This window comes from Carlito syrichta, unplaced genomic scaffold (genome assembly GCF_000164805.1).
Source record: "Carlito syrichta isolate Samal-C Ts95f unplaced genomic scaffold, Tarsius_syrichta-2.0.1 Scaffold302599, whole genome shotgun sequence".
Classification (NCBI taxonomy): Eukaryota; Metazoa; Chordata; class Mammalia; order Primates; family Tarsiidae; genus Carlito; species Carlito syrichta.
This window is the reverse complement of record NW_007246695.1, coordinates 331,656-349,814: the sequence shown is the minus strand read 5'-3', so window position 1 is coordinate 349,814 and position 18,159 is coordinate 331,656.

The following is an 18,159-nucleotide window of genomic DNA, read 5'->3' as shown; positions in this document are numbered from 1 at the left end:
CTACAGCAGTTCCCTGGCTCACGTAAGGGGAAAATAAAAATACATGCTCAACAAGAGTTAAGACTTCAAGGAAATAAATCTGAAATGATATATCAAGGGAGGGCATAGGGGAAAAAACAAACTAGTTTTCACTAGAGAAGCCCTCATGAGAATCACAGTCAAAGATACAGGTCTACTGAAGATTGAGAAACTGCCAAAATTGAAATGCAAAGAGGAGAAGAAAGAATGGAAAACAAACAAACAAACACAGAACAATCCAAGAACTGTAGGAAAATAAAGAAAGATGTAACATACACATAATTTAGATATCAGAAGAGAAGGAAAATAACAGAACAAAAGAAATATTTAATCATGGCTAAGAACTTCCCCAAAGTGACAGACATCAAACTAGGAAGCTCAGACAACACCAACCAAGAAAAAACATCCCAAAACAACTACAACAACAAACCCATACACCTAGGCATCTTATTTTCAAACTGAAAGAATGGCAAAGAAAAAAAAATTAAAAAAAACCAGAGAAAGCCTTACCTCACTATAAAATACTCGACTAGTACTTCTCAAAACTGTCAGGTTATCAGAAACAAGGCAAGTCTGAGAAACTGTCACAGCTAAGAAGACATGAGGACTAAATGTAATATGTAGCATCCTGGATGGGATCCAGGTAAAAAATTAAAAAGAATATTATGCAAAAATGAGAGAGATCTGAATATGTTCAATTAATCATCTAGCTGAATATGTTCAATTAACATCAATAATGTTTCATTAATTTTGAAAAGATACCATACTGATATAGGATGTTAGTAGCATGTGAAACCAGGTGTATGGATAGATATATGTCTTATCTTTTCAACTTTCTATATCACTAAACCTATTCTAAAATTAAAAGTTTGTTAAAGTAAAAAGAAATACTAATGACTGTTAAACATTTGAAATGGTATGTAATCTCACTCCTAATAAGTGGAATACAAATTAAAATTATTATAAGAGACTGTTTTCACTCATGGAATTTGACAAGATTTTGTTTTAAAAAAACAAATATTATAGCTTGGTCTTTTCCTTAGGGTATGAAGTAAGAGATACTCTCAAGCATTGCTGATGACAATTCATTATTATCCACTAAAACACAAAATGTATAACTGACACTGTGATTTCTCCCTCTAAAACTGTGTCCTACAGATGTGTTCACACATGTATAAACGGTGTGTATAAGAATATCCATCACTGAAGATAGAAGTCCACCTGAGTGTCCATCAATAAAGAAGTTCAGATTGTGAGGAGGTTAAATAAATGATTGTGAACCCACAGAATAGATTACCACATGGCATTTAAACAATATGAGATAGATTTATGTGTACTTGGTGAAAAAAGCAAGGAGCATCACAATGTTACATGCATATGTGTGTGTGTGTACACATATATATACTGACAGCTGTATCTATAAATGCATAAGCTGTCTCTGAAATAATCTGGAATTAAACATATAATGCTTCCAAGTGAATATAAAAAATATCTGAAGAGATATACAAGAAACTATTAACAGTGGTAACCTCCAGAGAGAATTGGTGGATGTGATCAGAATTAAGAAAGATGCAATTTTCACAATCACTTGTTCATTTCTAATTATCACTGAGTGTGTGTATTACCTTCAAACATCATTAATATTTAAAATTATCATTGATATAGGTTGATAGAAATAATTTCTGCAATATGTTTTTCTTTAATATAATCTGTAATATGTATCTCTCAAACAAAATGACCAATTTTCAAGAGTATAAAGTATAAAACTTTTTTCATAACTAATTTTATTTCAAGTTTATGATGTTTTAGAGTTTTAAGCAGTAAACATTGTTTATGAAATTGCCTATTTTATTAAGAGAAATCATGTAAATTGTTTTTGAAGGGCTTATGAACACCCTCCTAAAACATAAGACCCACAACTCTAGTTTAATATATCTAAGGTTCCTCTGGATAAAACTGAATTAAAATCAAGTTACTAAATGTGGAAAAGATGGGCAGAAAGAAAAAGATATTTGTGATTCTTGGTTTAAATGTAATACACACCTTAGGAATAGTAGAAGTCCCTATTTAATTAACCAACACATATCGTTATGTTGTTATCAACAATGTAATACTTAGAAACTAAAAACAAATTCCCAGACTAAGGAGAAATAGGAAAATGCAAATGGTTTCTAAACGTCATCATAAGTCTTGCAGACTTGGCAGCAAAGAATATCGGGGTTCCAGAGTGTGCCAATGAGGACGATGAAGTGGATTAGAAATGGGTAGAGCCAAGACTAATGGAGCACTTCTTACAGTAGTGTTGGACATGTTAAAATTAAGATGTCCATAGGGTTTAGTCTTTTGACTGTAAACTGTGCAGGAGTCAAATTCTGGAAGTAGAGATCTTCTGGACCAAAGTGATACGTATGTTCACGGCAGTGTCCTAACTCTCGGCACCCTGTCCTTAAGCTGGGCTCTCAGGAGCGGGAGCCAACCTCTGCATGTCTGGCTGCATTTCAGGACTGACCTTATAGCAGGGTGGTGGGAGAAAGCACAGTAAGACCTTTATGAAGCCACAGCAGAGAGTCATTCTGAATAACCCAAGCCTCCTTGCGGAAGGTGAGTGGACAGCGGCTTCCCAGTAAAGGCATAGGGCCAAGGTCTAGTTCAGACAAGAAGGGTTGGCTTCCAGACCATGAGTGTCCTCTAAAAAGACAGCTGTGTAGGACAACAGACAACAGCTGGTTGCCCGCAGTAGATGCATCATTGGACAGAAGGAAAGATGGGACTGATGGGACAGCCATAATTCCTTCAATTCCAAATGGTCAAAAATGTGTAGAATAAAGGATTTCAGGATCAGCTGCTGCAGGTGCTCAGGAAGACTGTGGTAAGAAATGATATGAGCTCCGGGTCTGTAAAAAAATATCCCTATTAAGAAATCTGTATCTTTAAAAAATATTGTCCAAGAGGCATCTTTATTTCAGTGTATTTTTTTATATAATAAATATTTTGGGGGGGATGGGATTAACAGTAGCAAATATCTGTCTGAGGACGGGGAAACACCTCTTATCAACAGGGTACCTGAATGAAACGTAATTGTACACCTAACCCTTAACTGTACCCCACAAAACCATAATAAAAAATATTGATTAATAAAAACAAATTTTACCTTTTTTATATGTAACTTTCAGGTCAAGGACAAAGGCATGTATTTCTTTTTTCCTCCAGAGATGCTGGGTTGTTTTTTTACAATGGTTGATTCCACAGCATCTCTCCAAGCAGCGTGGCACTGTTATTACCAGGCTCTTTTCTATGAGCTTAAAAAAAGTGTTTCAATTCAATTTAGTTTTTTTTTTTAATCTTATTTTCATAGACTAAACTGCAACTCTGTTTTCAACACTTCATGCTTAGCAGGTGGTTACCGCAGAACTGATAAAATGTTAGAATGCATAGCAGACTCTGCCTCAGAATGGCCTGGAGTGCTTCTTTAAAACGTGGATATCTGTTCCTTCCTTGCAGGGGCTGCTCTAGAATTTCCATGGGGAGGGAGAGTGGGTCAGCAACCTAGTTGGATGAGGGCGCAGGAGGGATGAACCTAGTCAATGGTCTTTAAGTTGAGTTTGCATAGTATGCACAATTTTCCTCCAAGATTCTGTTTCATTTAAATAAAAATCGCAAAGTTTTTTAATGTTTCCAATTTCAAAATGTATACAAGATTTGTACTTTTAATTAATTATTGTAAGTTGATTTGGGGAGACATGGGAAAGTGATATGGGTCTGGGGCTGAAAGTCTCAATAGAGCTACCTCTATTTCTGAGCCCCGCCCCCGCCCCCCAACTCCTACTCGATTAAGACATTCTAGCACCTGGACCCAGGAATGTCATTTTCCGCAACTCCCCAGGTGATTCTCATGTTTATTGTGCATGCCTGAGGAAACAAAACACATTTGAGGAAACAGAGTGCCTTTATGAAACATCTGGTCAGTGAGGCCTTTTTAGTAAAACATGCACTTATTAAAATCTTCCTATTTGCACTGTAAAGAAAGCAGTTAGAGGCTTTAGGCATGCATTCATCTACAGTTGCCTAAAAATCAGAAAAAGGCCACCACTCATCCCTTATTAGAGGATCTAATTACTTGCTTGTAATAGTTTACCTGACTTTGACTGAAAAGCAAGAGATTGTTCTTACAAGGCTCAATGTCACTTCTGTTTTGTGACTATCATCCTAAGTTTTTCACTGGGGATACATCCTTGTTTTCATTTGTTAGTGGTCTGACGGTATTTAGAGATAGCGAGTGTCTGTCATCGTTTATTAACTTTTCCCAAATCTGTGTTCTAAACTTCAGTGTTTACTCACTGCTTCTTTTTTGTTATGTTATTTTCTTTAGGAAGTTAGAGCATTCTGCATATTTTGTTTGTTTGTTTTATTTTATTTTACTTCTGGCATTTCCCCCAGTGCTAAGCATAGGTTTATAGGCTTCTCTCAGCTTGGTCCAGATGCAAAATTTTGGGGTGGCCTCTTCGAATTCACAATATGTCATTTGGGTAAGATCTCAAGGAGGAGCATAGAAGAGAAGGGTGATTTTTTTTTCTTTCAAGAGCAGAATTCAAGGAGACAGCATCTGTCACAATTACCTCATTAAAATTACTCCTTCTTGATGTGAACATTTGTAATAGTTTCTTGAAAAATCAAGCCTGTAGCATACCCGAACAGTTACCTTCAGTGAAGTGATATAAATGCCAATCTGAATAACTACTGTGTCACTTATACATGGCTTGTATTAAAAGCAATGTCTTTTCTAAGATGAGAGCCCTTCATACAGAGCTTGTTAGACATTAAGGGTAAGGCAAAAGAACATATAAGAAATTTCTTCTAAATTATAAAGAATAGATTCATAATTAGAAGGAACTCCTCGTGAGCCTTTAGTTTTGGAATGGCAAAAAGAAAAATGTCAAAAATATCATTACGAAGGTCTTGATTTTATGACATATATATCTATTTTAGATTGTTAGTTTAAATGTGTGGCTTATCTTTTCTATGGGAGTCAAACCTGCTTTGCTTTGTGGCAAAGCTAGGCAGGGCCACACAGGCCAGCAGAGACCCCAGAATTTTATCTGGGAAGGCGATTGGTTTGCAGATGCCACCCTAACCACCATGCTCTGGCTTGAAGAGAAGCTCTTCATGTGAGCTGCTCAGCTCAGGGATATTGAGCATCTACCTGTAACTCAGAGAATATTTAAGATAATTTATTAATACTAAAAGTGGTTGGCTTGCTGAATAATTTTAAAAAGTTTGCCAAGTTGTCCATTTCCATGTAGTAAAGCATAATCCATCATTTTCATTTTATTTGCCTTCCACAGAGAATAGCTTCCAGCCAATAAACACTGATGTTGTCCAGTGAGATATTTGTCGAGATACGTATGCAAAACCCTGAGTGGTCTTAGAGCCACTAGAAGCTTCTAACCTTATGTAATTTTTCTTCCTCCAATAGATGGCAGTTTAAGTATTTAAGCCTTGACTTTTTAGCAGTTGGACACACAGTCCCCGATGAAAAACCACTTGCTAGCAATGAAAATGCAATTTCTCAACCTAATGAAGTAGATAATTTAAAACCAGGAGCAATGTATTTACAGTTTGTTTTAAAGGAAAAATAAGTAGGTTACATTTAGTAGCTGCATTTTTGGTATTGGACTTTGGTTTTCATGTTCCATGTTTATTTCATTAGAGTTTTTTTTATTAATGATTTCCCTACTACTTCTGACATATGTGTGACCCTTCCCAGGGTTTTAATCAAGGGCACATTGGTTATGACATTTGATAACACCACCCTCTTCATGCCTTAGCTTGAATGCTAATGAAGTGCATTTAGCCTGTATGGAATGAAAGAAATGGAAAATACAAATTCTTCTAGAACAGGCTCTGTAATCATTATTTCTCTTTTACATAAAATTCAAATTAGCTAAACAGTCATGGGTCAAAGAGTTAACATTCAAATACTTCAGAGCACTAGAGACCAAAACGGCCTGGAGATGTTTCAAGTCTACTTTAACTCTGTTTCTGACAAGTGGTCCCTAATGTGTAGAGTAAGGATGTCTCCTAATGCTGCAATTTCTGTGCCAATGCTTATTTTAAATAGCTGCGATGAAGAGGCTAAATATTTCCCATATGTATTAAATTATTTTTAGTGAAGATCTCCAAGGCAAATAGAATTTGTAGCTTGGCGTTTAAGAAGAAAGCAGAATTATGAGTGAATAAGCTATTTTTCTGGGTTGGAAAGAATTATTGAGGTTTACCATTTTAGGTAACAGCCATTACTCTGGGGTAACTACTATCTATTAGTAGTTGTTAAGCCTATTGTTAGAGTAACAGAGTCTGCTGTTTACAAGAAATAATGCTGGGCCAGTATTGGTAAACCAAACTGAAAGGTATGATGTCTATCTCCAAGAAAGGTAAAGATAGATTGTAAGCAACACCTGTGCTAAACTCTTCATGTTTGCCACCTTGTGGGTAGCAGTGTGTATTGGTTAAAGGCTCAAACTAGACCGGGTTCGGTGGCTCAGCCTGTAATCCAAGCACTTTGGGAGTCCGAGGTGAGTGGATTGTCTGAGCCTGCGGGTTCGAGACCCGCCTGGGCAACTTGGTGAGACCTCGTAGCGTGCGCCTGTAATTCCAGCTCCTTGGAAGGCTGAGGCGGAAGGTTCGCTGGAGCCCAGCAGGTCGAGGCTGTGGTGGCTGGGAGCGGCCACTGCACTCCAGTCTGGGCGACAGAGTGAGACTCCAACTCAAATAAATAAATAAATAAATAAAATAAAGACGCAAGCTATGGACTAATATGGCCTTGGTTCAAATCCTGGCTCTGCTATTAACAACACTGTACCTTCTTTTCTTTTGTTTTCTTATCAGTAAAGTGGCTATATTAATAACTTCTATATTAAAAATTGTTATGAGAATTAAATATTATGATATGCCTAAAGCGCATAGAGCAGTCCTTAGCAAATGTAAAACACTCCATAAAAATTAGCTTCTTGCTACTTTTTAGATTTGCTGAGGAATAATATGTCTACTCAACAATTCAGCAATGTGTTGCTGCATACAATTTTTCTCCATAATTGCATTTGACCTTATCCAGAGCACATAGTTTCTGGGATGATGGGATATTAACTGGTTCACAACTAGCTCTGAAACATTCTAGCATGTTCTTTCCACAGTGGATGATTGAATATGCACTTTAGCAAAACCATAAAAAACACATGTCATGGGTCCTCAGAACAACTCACAAATATTCAAAATAGGGAAGGTTAAATTAGTAAAATTCAAAGGTCTGCTATTAAATTTTAAAAAGCATATACGTATATACATATATGTGTGTATATATGTGTATATAAAACATATTATAGAGATATTAGCAAAGATTTTGGAAACTGATAAGACAAAAACTTGATTTCTACTATATGAATCATAAGTGTATTTATGGAAGAAGTAACATTTGACTTGAAGTTTGGCTTGGTAGTAGGCTATTGGTAGGCTGAGAAGCCAGGAAAGAGAATTGTAGGCAGAGGAAGTAGAAATATGAGTAGATTGCACACATGTTTGGATAGTGGTGAGTAGTTTAGTGACTTGTACCTAACATTCATGGAGAGATTTACTAAGAGAGGACATTACATAAAAGACCTTGGTGTTAGGAGAAGTTTGAACTAATATTATTTAATAACCAGTGACCTGGAGTCATTGAAAGCTCAGGGAAAGAAATTGTTTCTTTTTTGTATATTGTGAAAGATGAATGGAAAGCAAGGTTCCAATCCTGATTTTCTTAGTCTGTTTAAAAAACAATGGTGCCTAAATCGGATCAAGGTGAAAGACTGCAAAGGAAGGAATTGAAAGAGATGATAATGAATTGACAGAACTTTTACTATATGGTAGTTATTATGGGTAAACGGAGCCTAAGAGAGAACAATAATTAACTGATATAAGAAACACAGAATAAATAGCACTCATGCATTTAATGATAGTCCCATCTTTACTTTAGCACAGGTCCTTCTAGACTTGGTAAGGATAAAATGGATATTGTTTCTATTTTCATTTTCCCCCCCCAAGACCTTTTTGCAATTGGGGTGAACAATAGGAAAAGCCCATAGCTGCCTTGACTTAGACATTCTGGAATGTCACGGGGTTGTTTAGTAGCATTGCCAGGGCATCGCTGAGTGTCAGGGTAGCTGGCCTTACCACAAATGAAGTATAACCTTCCCCATTTGGTAAACCAGCTGTCCTAAGTACTGGGTGCACAGAGCCCACAGATGTTCATGGTGGTTCAATGGTTGTTCACATACCAACCCAATGTCACTTTTTTGGAAGATGACAGGAGAGTTAAATAGTAAACAGAGAAAAATGCCCAGGTTGAGATACCAGGTTATTTTTTAAAGTTCAAGCACAATTACCACCAGAATCAACAAACAGCAGTTATCTCTCACAGCAAATAAAGCAAAAGGCAGAACTGACATTACTCTTAGGTTCACTAGCATCAACTGAAATGACAACAGAGGGTTAGGAAGCCACAAAATTCAAGCAAGAGGTGGCTCTAGTGGTGAGTGCAGTGAATGAATTAAATGAAAAGGAAAATATGGAGGGAGAGGAACTGTACAGTTCTTCCATGCCTCGGGGACACTATTGTGCTTGTATTTAACCTATTTTGCTACTTATATGCTTTCTTCTCACTGATTTGCCTTTCCTTATTTTGTGTAAATGTAATCATTAAGGTGCAATTAATGCCTTCAGTAGAGTTATCCATTAGTAAGGTAGGAAAAAATTAGAAAAAGATCCTGAAATTCTGAAGTTGAAGATTTTTTCTGCGCATGCTACGTGCAAATATTCCATAAATATTGTACACAGGTTATACATTGAAAACAATATGTTTTGATGTAAACTATCATTACTTAGCTATCTTATTGAAAGCTCCAGAAAATAATTCCCCACAAAATATCCCTGAAAGGTAGATGTTCGCCATGTGTTAATAGTAATTGAAAAAAAGCTTGCCTTTAAACAATAATAATAGTATCATCAATATGGTATCCCATTTGCACAATTCTAATATCAAGGTATCTCTCCTAGACTGTTCAGTCAAATGTCAAATAAATAAAACTTAGGCACAGTATCCTGATGTAATAGATAACACATCATTTTGTTAAGTTGCACACGAGATAAATGTAGCTTTGTGAACCTGATCACTACCAGCTTCCCCGTGATTTAACACATCACTATATAGATAAATTCATCCTAGAACTCTCTGGGAATCCAGACATATACAGGGATGCCCAAAAATGATACACATTTTAAGTATGGAATTTCATGAAGATGAGGCTGTTCATTTCTTCAGCTTTATTTCTTATCTAAACAGCCATTATGCACTGAGTTTCAGCCATTTAAAAAATAAGTCCAGGTGCAGTAATATTCTTCCTCTTACCTTGGGCTTTTTTATTATTTTTTGTTTTTATAGAGTAATGCATTCTATTTTCATTTTTCAATTTAAAAATTTTAGGTTCATTTGTTTTTATTTTAGAATCATGGGTACATGTGAGTATTTGCTACAGAAGTAAATTGCATGCAGGTGCGGTTTGGACTTTTCACAAACCCTCTTTTCCCCTGGTAAGGGACATAGTACCCCATGGGTGGTTGTGTGCCCGTTATCCTTTCCCTCCCTCTTCCCACTAATAGTGCCCAATATCAGTTATTCACACCTTTGTGCTCACTTGCCCAGTACTTAGGATCAACTTATAAATGAGAACATGTGGTATTCAGTTTTTGTTTCTGTTCATTTAGTTCACTTAGCATAATGGTCTCCAGCTGCATCCATATTGCTGCAAAGGACATGATTTTGTTCTTTATCATGGCATAGTATTCCGTCATGTATATGTTCCACATTTCAAAAATCCAGTCCACTTTGGATGGGCATCTGGGTTGGTTCCATGTTTTTGCTATTATGAATAGTGCTGCAATTAACATATGTGTGCAGGTGTCTTCTTGGTAGAACAACTTATGTTCCTCTGGGTATATTCCCAGAACTGGGATTGCTGGGTCATATGGTAGATCAATTTTTAGTTCTTTGGGAAAATGCCACACTGCTTTCTACAGAGGTTGAGCTAGCTTACATTCAATGTAGATCTTTTTAAATGCTAAAAAATTAGATTATTAGCTTTTAAGTGTGGGAGTGCTCCCTCTTCTCCTCAGGTTCCTTACTTGGATTATTCCTGATAATCCTAGGGTCTCAGCTTGATGAACTTCTTCACAGAAGCCATCCTTGGCCCCCAAGAATTAGTTTAGTGTTTCCCCCACTATGTCAACTTGTATCTTGTCCTCTATTCCTCTTGTAGAACATGTATTCCTCAATGCTGCCATCCCCTATTTTTACTTCCAAGCTCCTTGAGGACATGGCTAGCCCAGCACCTAGGCAAGTGCCTGTCATGGTAAGGAAAGGTAGTCAATATTTGTTCAATAAATACATGAATTAATGTTATAATTCCAGCCAAAATCTTAGACAAATATTACTTAAGTGAAAATTCTTTGTAACATCTCTTATATCCTGGGGATTTGAACTCATGGACAATTTGACAAGTGATTTTCTATGGATATGCCTTTTCATGTTTTAGTTCTGTAACATATCTATGAAATAATATATGTAATTGAAGGGCATTGCTTTTAACCAACAGAAGACGGAAAAGAGAGACAAGGGACAAATTCTCCCCTAGAGCCTTCAGCAAGAGTGTAGCCTTTCTCATACCTTGATTTCAATCTAGTGATACACATTTAGAACTTCTGGCCCCTAGAATTGTGAAAGAATAAATGTATGTTGTTTAAGCCACCAAGTGTATTAAATTTATTACAGCAGCCACAAGAAACTAATACAATGTCCATGTTATCATTTCTTCTATCCTTATAATGTATAAACCTGAGATTATAGCTATATTACGGACACACATCTAGGGATAAAACAAGTAGTTGGTAGGATGCCAGTCGCCCTTGATACAACTTTGTGTGTAACACAAATTGCCATAGCCATAATATTTATTTTGGTTTCTTTCTCCCTCACTGTCTTAGTCTGTTTTGTATTGCTGTAAAGAAATACTTGAGACTGGGTAATTTATAAAGAAAAAAAGGCTTATTTTGGCTCACAGTTCTGGATGGTCCTGGCATCTGCTCAGCTGCTGATGAAGTCTCGGGAAGCTTTTCAGAGTTGTGGAAGGCTAAGGGAAGCTAGTGAGAGCCAGAGCAACAGAGGGAGTAGGTGGTGTCAGCATCTGTTAAACAACCAACTCACCCATGAGCTGGTAGAACTAACTTACTCATGGTGAGAAAGGCACCAAGCCATTAATGAGGGATCCACTCCCATGATCACATTTCAATATGAGATTTAGAGGAACCAACCATCCAAATTATATCACTCCCCCATTCTTTATATTAGATTGTAACTTAGGAGAATGTATGGGAATATCAGGAGAATATTAATCATAATATTGGATGTTAGCCTATGTTAATTTTATAAGTATATATCTTTTTTTCTAGTGGGCCAGCCATTGGAATATTTGAATTTCAGTCTTGCTAAGCTGCAAATGAGTTTCCATTCCCTCAGCCATGATACTTATAATTATGGTGGTGGCAGTCTTTGGCTACATACTTATACTCTCCCAAGTTACGTTTATCGTTCAGTAAAGGAAATAAGCCAGTATTAATAGGTTTTTTTGTTGCGGTTGTTTTTTTCAGAGAAAGCATACAAGTATGTTACCACAAAACCAAATCTCTAAGACCTACAAGAAAAAAAAAAGTTTAAAATAAAACAAAACAAAGCAAACCATGGTTTCACTTACTCTTCTTGCTTTCCAAATTAACTGAAAACCGTATAAATGGATTTAATAAAAATTTAAAGTAAATGAAGGAAACCTAGGAACAGAGCAAATAATTTACAAAATATTTTTCCATCTCTTAAATCTTTTGTAGATGAAGTCTTCCTCTATAGATGAAGTCACCATTTGGATTTTTAGCTGAAGAAAAGGAATCGTGTGTGCTGATCAAAGCAGTTTTAATATGATTCAAAATATCTGAAATCAGCAGCAGCAGCATTAGATTGTTAATTACTATATACAGAAGTTTTCAGAATTATTATTTTTTTAAACTCTAGAATATTCAAAGAAACAGACAGTAAGTGACTCATCTAAGGTCACACAGAGAGTTTCAGTTAAGTCAAAAATGCATGTGGTTTGTTTTTTTTTCTGTTAAGAACTGTGCTCTCAAAGTGATTCATGTAGAAATCTTATGACTGGAAGTGATAAAGGACTTGGACTGCCTTACATCTGAGGGTTTTTTTTCTGTCCTCATCAAAGTCCAGTAGCATTTATTTCATACAAAGCTATGGAAGTTGTGATGTGGTTTCTGTGCATCCTAACCTAGAATAGTTCATGGAACATGGTTTATATATAAAGGTCAATATGATCTTGGACCTTCCCTTTTCTGTCTAAGAAAGGAGTGTTGTCACTCTGGCTGCTGTTGACATTATTCAGAGCCACCAAATACTGAGATTACTCATTAGGAAGATTTTTTTCTCCTCAGAAACTCATGTTATGCTAACTGACTGCAAGAATTTTATTTTAGAAGACAATGTAAAAACACTGCTGCTAATTTATTGATTCATTTATTCAAGAAACACTGGGCGAGTATCGATCACAAGTGACAGCTAGGTGCTATAATTACAAGAGAGAGTGCAAGCCTTTTAGAGCAGCACTGTCCAGTGGAAACATGATGTGGTCCACAGATGTGATTACATATGTAATTTAGAAGTTTCTGGTAGTTGTATAACACCAGAAAGAAACAGGCAAAATTAATTTATGAATATATTTTATTTAAACACATACATCTAAAATATAATTTCAACATATAATCAATATTTTAAATTATTGATGATCTATGGTTATGCCATATATATCATTAATAATATTATGATATATAATGATGAAATACCTCATATATATAAAAAGATATATTATTCTGTATTAAAACATCATTATTTTCTCCCCAATCTTCTAAATCAATGTGTCTTTTATACTTAAAGCATATCTCAGTTCAACTAGACACATTTCATGTGTTCAAAAGTCACATTGTAGTTAATACTGCAATATTAGACAGCACAGGTCGGTAAGCTCACAGCTTACTAGAAGAAGTAGAGTCAGGGGACTTGTTTGTTTCTAAAGATATTTCCAAAGTGATAATGAAAAACAAGGCAAGGAAAACTAAGTCATTTGGATAAATGGGAACATGATCAAGAAAATCTTTTTTAAAGGAGCACATATAGGAACTATTAAAAAATATGTAGAAGCATATCAGGAGTAGGAGGGGAAAACTCAGATGTAAGTGGGTATTTTCAAGATTTCACATAATTTGCTGATACTAGTGTATTGGGTGCACTGAGGAAGAGTAGAGTGAGGTGTCCATGGCAAAAGTTGTAAAAGAAAGTAAACTTAAGACAGAATTACTAAAAATCTTGTGTTCTCCTGAAGAGTCTGCTATCTGGCACATAATCAGGTGCCACCAGATTATTTTAGGCATAGGAGAGATGAAGTGTGACGAAGTTTTAGATGGATAATTCTGGTGGCAGTTTTGAGTGGATTGAAGCACTGTACTGCTTAAGGCAGAGAATAGTTGAGAGACAACTGCAATGGCCAAAAGAAAGTTCCTGAAGATTAGATGACTTATATAAAAGGTTGCAGGGTGAAATAAGTTTGTATAATGTTGGGTTAAATGCAAATAAATTTATCTCCTCTAAAATTTTTCAGTTTCTACAATGTTAATGTTTTCTTAAATTCACAAGGGAGTATCGGTCTACAGTTGTTCACAAATTAAATTGGCCATAGAACTCTTTTTTCTAGAAAACCATCTTGCAGAATGAGTCCTACCCAGAATACTTCTGGAATGCTGATTTAGCAAAAATCAAAGTTGTATTAAAAGTAGGGCACTGTGTGACACTGCAGAGGTCTTTCCACTCTGTTTTCTAATTAGTATCTTACTTGTGGGTAACAGATTTCTCCATGCACATTCAGTTTTGATTAGAGGATTTGAGCACACCTCCCTCTTTAAAAAAAAAAATAGAACTAAAAAAAAAACAGTTGTATAAATGTTTTTTGTTTAAATTTATATTGAATTGTTTATTTATTTTCAATTTTATTTTTAAATTGTGGGGTATAATTCAGGGTTAGGTATGCAAATGGTCATTTTACAGGTAAAATTTGGGCTTCACTTTGGTCCCCACTTCACCTGGTTTGAGATCAGGTACCTTTATTGATGAAGTATGTCCCCCTCCTTTGGAATTTTCTTTTCTTTTCTTTTCTTTCTTTTTTTTTTTTTACTAATTATCATCTTATAAATAATAGCCTCACACTGGAAGGAAATAAGATTATAAGGGAGAATTGGGATTTTAAAAAAAGAGAAAGAAACAAAGCAGAGAAGGAAAGGGAAGGAAGAATGAGGGAAGAAGGAGATGGGGAGGGTGATAAAAAGAAAGGAAATAGGGAGCCGTGAGTATCTAGACAGACAGCAGCAGAAGAGTAAATGGAGATAACCAAGAGGCAGAGGACAGGGGAAAGAGAAGGAGGAGCAGTGCCCAGATTGTCCAGGAAGAGATAGTCTCAAGAAAACGGGAGGGACCAACTGTCCCAGATGCGGATGGTAATCGAGCAAGAAAAATCTTTTGGCCATGAAAATTCCAAGCTTACATTCTATATGCATTATATTAGTCTGTAAAGTTAAGTCATTGTTTTGTATGTCTGATTACTGAAATACTTAAAAAAAAATCGTGAAACTTGAAAGTCCAAGAAAATTTTGGGGTGTGTATGCTACCAACAGGAGTCAGACAAAACAGGTTAATTGGTGAATATGCAATCATTACAAGTATTGGACATACAACACACTCTCCTAAAATTAGGGTCTGATTGTTTGTTTCATACATGAAATAAGCAAAATACATTCCCTTTTGGCTTATATGAATCTGATTTTCAGAAGAAGGATTTTAGCAGTTTTCCATTTGGCTTGTTTTCAGATCTATCTAGTCTTTTCTATTGAATAATCTGCAGATTGTTTTCTTGTTGTGTCTTGGGAATAGAGTCCTGATGGGCCCACTGAGAGAGATCAGTGCTTTGAATTGATCTAGGAGTGTTTTGTCTCCTGTGAATAAGTAATTTGGAGCTGAGAGCATATTTCACACAGCCAAAGTTAAGAGATGTCTTATTTCACCAAGAAATAGGTCATTTGAATCTGGAGACCCTGAGAGTTGCTTAAGGTAATTACTTGGAGCAGGTGGTCTTCACAGCCAGTGCTGACTTTGATGAAAGGGAGCTCATCATCTGAAAATAGCCCATGCCATGTTGAGTTCTTCAGGGAAAAAAGAAAAAGTTTAATAACCGACTTTGAAGTGAAAACCAATATTCTGTCAGCATTCATTTATTTTCCATGGCAGATTAGAAATATTATTACTATTTTAATCTTGTTTCTGTAGGAAAATTGAGAGCAGGGTCTTTCCCTCCATTTCTTTAATTTATTCTTTAACAATTTGCCTCCATTACAACATCTGCTCCTAGCATGCATCTAGTTGTGTGTCTCTGTGGGTGTGTGTACATATATATACACATATTCCCAATTTTAAGGTTAGAACTGAACAGAAAAAAATGCTGAATCAAAGACCAGTTAAGTACCAGTGATTCATACAGTATGGGCAAATCTACGTTGGAAAACACTTGGGCAGAAGTAAGTGGAAATTGGTTGTAGATGCTTGTGAATCATGTAAATATGTGTTCAATTTGAGGCAAGGCCTTGCTGAAAATATATTATTCTCTTGAAATGGAAATATGGAAGGAATTATTTGTTTATTTTATAAATTACTTAATTTTAAAAATAACATTTTTCTAAAAGTGTTTGATATTTATATAATATATTACTTTTAAAGCTCTGTGTGTGTGTGTGTGTGTGTGTGTGTGTGTAGAGAGAGAGAGAGACTGACTGACTATGTGGTTGATATAATGTGTTAGTTTCCTTTCAGTGTTAGTTTACTTTTGCTGCTGTAACAAATCACCACAAACTGGCTGACTTGAAGTAACAAAATTTGACCCAGCATGAATGCTCATGCCTCTGATCCCAGCACCTGGGGAGGCCAAGACAAGAGGATTGCTTGAACCCAGTTGTTTGAGACCAGTCTATGCAATATAGCGAGACCTCATCTCTACAGATAATGTAAAAATATAAAAAAGTAGCCAGGCATGACGGCACACACCTATAGTCCCAGCTACTCAGGAAGCTGAGACGGAAGGATAGCCTGAGCCTGGGAGGCTGAGGAGCTGTGATGGTGCCACCGCACTACATGTAGCCTGGACAAGAAAACGAGACCTTGATTTAAAAAAAGAAAAGAAAAGGAAATGCCAGAAATTTATTCTCTCATAATTCTGGAGGCCAGAAATCCAAAATGAGTATCACTGAACCAAAATCTGTGTTGGCAGGGCTGCTTTTCCTTTGTAGACGCTAGAAGGGGATGTACTCCTTGACTGGTCTAGCTAGAATACCTTGACTTGTGACTGACTGTATCACTCCAGTCTTCAAGGCAAGTATCTTCTAATTTTTTCTTGCTCTGTCTTCATATCAATCTCTTATGTGTGTCTGTATGTGTGTATGTAATCTCGCAGTGCTACCTCTTATAAGGATACATGTAATTGCATTTAGGGCCTACCAAGATAATCCAGGATCATTTTCCCAAATTAAAATCCTAAACCTAATTGCACCTTCAAAAATGTTTTTTTTTTTACCATTTAAAGTAATATTCACAGATTCCAGAAATTAAGACATGGGTATCTGTTGTTGGGGGTAGAGAGGTGGGGGTGGGGGGCTGAGGCATATTCTTGCCTGTCACACTCTGCAGAACACATTCCAATTTCCTTTCTTGCTGATTTTGTCCAGGGTGGCCTTGCTTCCATAATATTTAGGCAATGGTTTATGATGAGTCTAAATCAATTATGGGAATCTACATCTATGAGCTGTGCAGCTACGGATGGCCCTCTATTCAGTTCTGACAAATGACATATAAGAAATAAACCTCTTTGGGAGTAGGTCCTCAGAAAAGAGTTCTAGCAAAGGCACTAAATGGAATAACTGTGACCAACACTATCCCAGGACCCATTTTCCACCAAGAAAGTAGACATGATCCTTGTTACTAAGGTAATGATTTTTTTGATCACGAGACTAAAAATCTATAAGGGAAAAAGAGGCTAAGCTAAGAATGGGAAAATTAAAAAAAGAAAATTATTATTAAGCTACTGAAACAATACCAATAACTACTCATTTCAGACTTTTTGATATATAAAATGTATAAATAAATAATAATAAACATTGCCATAATAATAAGCACAAACTCTATTTATTTAAGCCACTGTTGGGCTTTCTATTAATGCAGCCAAAAGCATTCCTACCTAATCAATACATTCTAAAGTATTTGGAAAACATTGAAGAGCATGAAGAAGAAGAAAAAAAATCACTATTAACACCAATACTCAGAAATAATCACTGTGAACATTTTCTAGTATGTTCTTCTAGCCATTCAATAGATATCTTGTAGTTCATACTATTTTAGAACTTTCTCTTTTTGGTCTAATTATGTTTTGACCACATTGTCATGTCATTAAATATTAATATGCAAAGCTAATATCTGCCTGGTGGTCTTTCATTTTGATAAATCATAATTAAATACTCTTTCACTGAACATTTGTTTAAAAATTAAAAATTGAATATTTTAAGTACTCTTATTTACGTCCATTTCTCACTGTGCCTCAACAGAATGTCTCAAGGTTTGTTTTTCATATTATTATTATTGTGTAGTGTTTCTCTGTTTGTCAAGAACCTATAAAATAATAGTCCATGAATAGCAGAACAAGAAAAACAAGTGCTACGTTGTTTGAACCAAAAGAAAATGGTAGAGTTTTCATAGTACTTCATCCTCCACTTGAAGAGATCTTACAGGAAATTTCTGAGAGTTAAGATTGGCAGAGGGAGTGATTACGTTCCTAGGGTTATTCTCTTAATTACATTTGATTGGTATATTATCATTCGTTTTACTATTTTTGTTTTAATAATCCATTCTAAAGT